Genomic DNA, 6,871 nt, shown 5'->3' on the forward strand with positions numbered 1-6,871 from the left:
ACCGCCTCTCAAAAGTGGAGGCTCTGCGTGGAGACTCGTCGAGGAAAAGGTTGAAAATGAGTAGATGGAGAATTATTGTTGTTATTACGTTATCGATTATATTTGTTTTCTTTTGGGCTGTTTGATTTTTTTTAAAAATCAATTCTTCCGTTCCTCGTGGGGATATTTGAGAAGTTGGAATATATTTATATTCGTAAATTGTTTTTGTGTTAGATTATCGATTGTTTTTTTCCTATGATATAATGTATCGTGTATTTTTTTAAAAACACATTATTCACACATTATTGACACTCGAGTAAATGTTAAAAGAATTGGCAAATTGTTCTTCTATCTTTTTCTACGCTAATGCGCTATTTACTTTTTTAAAAATTAATTCTTCCATTCGTGTAGATATTTAAAAAGGTGCCATTCGTAAACTATTTTTCTATTAGACTATCGATTATTGTTTCCTGTCCCAATATATCATTATTAAAGCACATTATTCGTGTAAAACGTAAATATTAAAAGAATTGGCAAATTGTTCTTCTATATTTTTCTACAATACGCCAATACGCTATTTTTTTAAAAATTAATTCTTCCATTTGTGTAGATATTTAAGAAGTTGCCATTCATAAATTGTTTTTCTTGTGTAAAGCGTAAATATTAAAAGAATTGACAAATTGTTCTTCTATATTTTTCTACAATGTGCCAATGCGCTATTTATTTGTTTAAAAATCAATTCTCATTTTTCTTCATTTTTCGTGTAGATATTTAAGAAGTTGAGACTATCGATTATTGTTTGACATTCGTGTAAAGCGTAAATATTAAAAGAATTGGCAAATTGTTCTTTTATATTTTTTTAAAAATCAATTCTTCCATTTTTCGTATAGATATTTAAAAAGTTGAGACTATCGATTATTGTTTGACATTCGTGTCAAGTGTAAATATTAAAAGAATTGGCAAATTGTTCTTCTATATTTTTCTACAATACGCCAATGCGCTATTTATTTTTTTAAAAATCAATTATTCGTGTAGACATTTAAAAAGTTGCCATTCGTAAATTATTTTTCTATTGGACTATCGATTATTGTTTCCTGTCCCAATATATCATTATTAAAGCACATTATTCGTGTAAATATTAAAAGAATTGGCAAATTGTTCTTCTATATTTTTTCAATGCGCTATTTATTTTTTTAAAAACCAATTATTCCATTCGTGCAGATATTTAAAAAGTTGGCGACTTTTATCCATTGCTTTCCTTATCGTGCTGTTTATTTTTCTAAAAACTAATTATTCCATTCATGTAAAACATTAAAAAACTGATTCATAAATTATTTTTCTTATCCACCAACTGATTTCAACACCTATTCTATCCGATAAAACTATAAAAATTAATTCGCAAACAACGAGTTTCGTCGAGGAAAATCCTCCCCGCTTCACGATTTCCTGTAATCAACTTCCTGCCAATTCATATCGTCACGTTATCTGCTCACATATTCGACAATTTCCAAGGATTATCGATTGAAAAAGTAAATTTGAATAAAACTGTGGACGATGACGTATCAGGCGAAAAAAAGAGGAGAGAGAAAGGTTTCCGAAAACAATGGTCCACGATTGTTTTAAACAATTCCTCTGCCCCTGGTTTTTCTCTTTTTCCCCGACGAGGGTCAACGGCAGGCTTTGACATCGTAACGCGGGATAAAGTAACGCTAGAAATTGACACGTCGATTTTTCTTTTTTTCCAATGCTTTCAATCTGGCGGGAAACAGTTTCGTTTGAAACGCTCTTTTAAAACAATGCCTCGCCACCTGCTGACAGACGGACAGCTCGATAATTCCGTTCCTCTTCCCTCTTTTTTCCTTTCCTTCTTCTTCTTCTTTTTATCTCGATAGCTCGAAACGATAGGATCGAACACGCTTGCAAGAAAGGAAGCCGAATAATAATAATATCTCCTTTACTTTCCTCCTCACGAGCTTCCCCCTCGAGGCGGGTGGAAAAAATTTCTCCGAGCGGAGGAGCAATCCGTCCGTCCATATTGAGGAGGAGAAAATTGTAAGTTGAAATCGGGCGTAATCCGCGAACGATGAGGGAAACGGCTGTTTTCCTTTTTTTCCCGACATTTCCAACGCTTGAAATTTCCACGCACGAAATTGCTCGCGCGTGGAAGAATCCCGATCGGATCGGGGGGCAACGCCGTTTGACCGATTTTCTCGAGCGCCACCGAATTGCGCAGGAATGTCGAGGAGCGCGCCGATTCACGCCCGATTTCACGCAACGTTTCTTCCGACGGCGTTAAACCGGGCGGGTGATTTGGTCCTGGCACACTTTCGCCGAGACCGAAAAAAAAAAACGGATAATCGGTGGAAAACTCGGGCATTCTTTCGCGTAAATCGTAGATAACGAGATATCGCGGCTTGAAGGTGAAGCGGGAGGATTTGTTCGAACTGGATTCGTCCTGGCGGTACAAAGGAAACGATTGTCGGGAGAGGCGATAAATGAATGGAAAACGAAAGTATGTCAGCCTGTATGGAACTGAAATATGCATAACGTTAAGATATGATTCATGCGTGTTTCGCATTCGACGCGAGGAAGGAAGATATTTTTGTTTTTTTTCTCTCTTTCTTCTCTTTTTTTTTTTTTTAAAAGACTGTTGTTAAGCGGAAGAATAAGATGTTTCGTCACGGTGGTTTTTTTTCTCTCCTTTTTTTCCCTCCTCTCTTCCTCTTCCTCTTCCTTACCGATGAAAATTTTTAATTACGTCACGCGACGACATAATGTGTAATCCTTCTGCATAATAAAACTGCATAATAATTTGTCATCGTCGCTCTTTTACGATAGTTACGTCACACACATAGTTACGTTACATCGCGCGTCGATTCCCAGTCAAATAAACGGCAACACCGTCAGCGTTAATTAGTCGAACTTCGAAGCTTTCACTGAGTTGCTTCCCGAGTGTAACGAGATCTTTTTCTTTTCTTTTCTTCTTCTTCTTTTTCCTCTCTTTCCCTCTGTACGGATTACTAGATACACGTCAAAGATCAACGAGGATTTAACGAGGATTTATAATGAGAAGATGAGGATGATGTTATGCAAAGAAGAAAGGAAAAAAAAATAAAAAAGAAGAAGAAAAAAACGGGGATTAACCCACATACGGAGCCGTATATCACTTTGAAGAAACGTTGAGAAAAGTGGTACGCCAACATTGTAATCAATAACGCTATTCGTATTGAGGAAATAAACGTTCGGATGGGACACGCGTTAATAGAATTGGAAAATACCAAGTTCAATAAATATAAAATCCAATTATGCGGTAAACTTACTTAACAACGCCATTCGGAATAATTAAACAAATGAGAAAACATCTTTTAGATTAGCTGCTATCTTCTCGCTACGCGTTAATAGATTGTAAATTACGGTTTACGACTGCGAAAAAGATGGGCGAAACGATAGCGTCCATCGGCCTCGTTACATCGCTTCCACGATTTTACGCGTGTAAATTCCCCCAAAGCGATGCGACCACGCGCGCATCTCCGCCGAAAAGAGGGACGAGGAAGAGGGGAGGGCGGCCGTGTTGCGACTTCTCGTCTCGGGGAGCTACAACTAGCGCCACCACGGCTCACCTTGAACCAACTTTCTCCCAGCCCGTAGACCGGCCGGCCGCTAATCGCGCCACGCAACAGAGAAAAATTCGTGCTCCTCGTTTATCGACTCTGGCTCGATGCGGCTCAAAATTGTGATCGCACACAGGCGCGAGATCGCAACGAAGAAAGAGCAACGAGGAGGCAGGGAAAGGGGAACGTACATCTGACTCGATCTTTCGTTCGAAGACAATGGTTCGTGGGCGGCGAAAACAACTCGTCTTCTTTCGATATCTTTTGCGGTTTTGGGTCACTCGCTTTCTTCTCTTTCTCTCTCTCTCTCTCTCTTTCGTCGTGTCTCGTCCCTCGTACGAGGACGTGGACGTAACGTGCGCCAGTGTAAATACACATCGATGGATCGGATTAATTATCGGGATTGGATATAAATCTTCGTCAGGCCACCCTCGTGATCGAAACTACTTTTAGTCGGAGTTGTCGCTTCTCCGATGCGAGACGAGCGAGTGGATTTATCGCGGTCGCGAAAATGTCGTTTGCGCGCGACTGTCTGAATTTCATTATCCTCCCATCGTGTTTACAATCTACGTATATATACGTGCGTGTGATGTATCGTCTCGCGTTGGCTGGATGATAAACATTTCACGCGATGAAAAATTGAAAATAACGTGTTCCCTCGTTCTCTTTCGTTCTTAATTAAGACGAACAAATAAGAATAACAGCGAATTCGTTAAATTAAGTACCGAGAGAGAGAGAGAGAGAGAGAAAAATTTGAGAAGGAACGTATACGGTATACGTTCAAATGGAGTGAAAGTCGTACCCGTTTGTCGCAATTGACGAACCTTTCTCGAAATTCCATTCCGCGCTCCCTGTGTATCGATATCCGTCCTGTAATAATCCATTACCGCCATAAACTTTTCTCCCCGGCCATAAATTTCGCTCGCTGTTTCTTCGTTTTTTGCTGATGATACGAATCTGGAGCACCTTCCTTTCGATCAAAACCGAAGTAAAATATCGGTTTCATCGCTGTATATAATTAATTTATCCCCTCTCTCTCTCTCTCCACTCCTCGGTTAATTTGCAAGATTCTTTTTTTACGATTGGGGACTAGGGACGCATGAAGGGAAGCTTGAAAGACGTGTCTCTCGTTCAGAGAAAAAAAAAAAAAGAAATACGCTCGTCGAAAAATTCTTGAAAAAGAAAAGGGAAAGAGGAAGAAAAAAAAAGGAAAGCACGATAGATAGACAGGATCTTAGTGTGTCAGTGTGCCCGTAGTAGTATGCTAATCGCCCGAAGAAACGGTTTTTAACGGTTGGACGGTATCGGCGCCATTGGCGCCGCTCCATACGTGAAAGAAGCTGCGCTTTTAACACGTTTAGCGCGCCAATAAACTCGCTACAAGAATTCGACGTACAAATTACACAGGAAATGCTGTCGACGATTACGAATAAATTACCCGAACCCAAAGCTTTGAACGAATTTCCTCCTCTTTCTTCTTCTTATTATTATTATTTATGCTCGTTCCATTTTATATTTCTCGTCGTGTAAAAAAAAAAAAAAAAGAAGAAATAATAACAAGATTGAAATGGTCATGGTGACGGTTCACTATGGAAATTAATGACGGCAGAATATAGATGGATAAAAAAAGGAGAGTCGTTCGATGACTCGTGACAAATGACGGAAGCTAATTTGTAATTCTCTTGTCGGGGAGGAGGAATAGAGGCGCGCTACCAGTCCGTTCATCTTTATCACTTCGCCTGGTTTTAATCCTCTTGTCGCCGTGAGGAAGATGTATCGATATTTCCAGAACTCTCTCTCTCTCTTGATTAATACTATAATATACTATAATATACTTATCGATGTATCCTCGAAATGAAGAATCGCAATTTGACGAGAAGGATGAAAGTTTCGGTGATTCTTCGCTTCTGAAAATGAAAGAAGCTTTTTTCGAAAATAGGTTTTCTGCGATGGAAAGCAGTTCGAGTAAAATTTTTTTTTGAGTTATTTTTTTTTTTTTAATTTAAACATCGAATTGAAACGAATCGATTTATCATTACATTGGAATATTGTGTACAAACGTACGGGATTCGAATTGTGGATTTTTTTTTTTTGAAAACTTCATTAGAAAATTAGCAACAGGAGTCGAGAATGAAGAATTACTTAATTGATAAACGAGACGCGCGTATAATTACGAATGGTTCAATGGCTAATAAATTTTTATTATATTAAGTAAAACGCTTTCTTCCATTGTTTTCAGTCTCGATAGTTGGACGTCCCATGATCGTTAGAACCGCACAAGTACGAAAAGTTTCACTTTTCTCGTTACAATGCCGTTTTATGCTATAAATGAGAAAATTATCCTCGGCCACTTTTCGATTTTTAGTGAGCAACGCCAATGCGACGCATATAATAAGACACACGTTTCAACGAGATGGAAGAATAAAAAGAAAAAGAAACGAAATTGGAGAAACTTGGCGAATCTCCCCCTCCCCTATTCCAACTCCAATCCTCCGAGAACGAGACGCTTAAACGTAAAATTGAAAGTTGTTACAGTTTCGAGGCTGCATCTATTCTGCATCGCGGTTAAGTTCGAGATAAGGATCGGATCCGTTTCACTTTGTGATCCCCGCGCGTAAAAGCATCGAGAATCGACCTTTCCCAACGCGCGAGAGAATAGGAGATCAAAGGAGGAAGGAGGTGGAATGATAGATCGAGGATTTCTCTTAGGTTGGATAGGTAAGAGGCAGGCCTGATCGTTTATCATCGTCATTGTGCGAGGGGAAAAAAAAGAAAGAAGGAAAGAAAGAGAAAAATCGAGCAACCATTTTAACCGAGTCTCGATCGGAAAGGAAGAAGAAGAATAATGCGCTTTCCGCGATAATTTCGCGACGATTTCTTTCCGATGGAAGGGAATAAGAATTCGATGGAACGCTGTTTTCGAAAATTTTCTTTCCGAATGGAAAATTTCGACAGAGATTAAAAGCTCGACGAGTTATTTTCCCGTCGTGAGAATACGAATACGAATCCACGACATTTGACATCTGTTAGACCGGTCTTAAATCATCGTCCGGGTCGAGGCTCGCTCACTTTCACCACCTACGCGTAAATTTTCAACGCCCGCTTGAACCGAACGAATCGCGTGACAATGAGTCATCGCAGGATGGCGGGCCTCCACTCGCTTTCTCGCGCCCGTGCAATTTTCAAATTGTTCCCTCTGACGACACGGATAGGGAATCCCGCCTCTCCCCACTCTCGTTTTTCACTTTTATTAGCCGCACGCTACACCTCCTCGCATACCA

This window comes from Apis cerana, linkage group LG10 (assembly GCF_029169275.1).
Source record: "Apis cerana isolate GH-2021 linkage group LG10, AcerK_1.0, whole genome shotgun sequence".
In the NCBI taxonomy this organism is placed as follows: Eukaryota; Metazoa; Arthropoda; class Insecta; order Hymenoptera; family Apidae; genus Apis; species Apis cerana.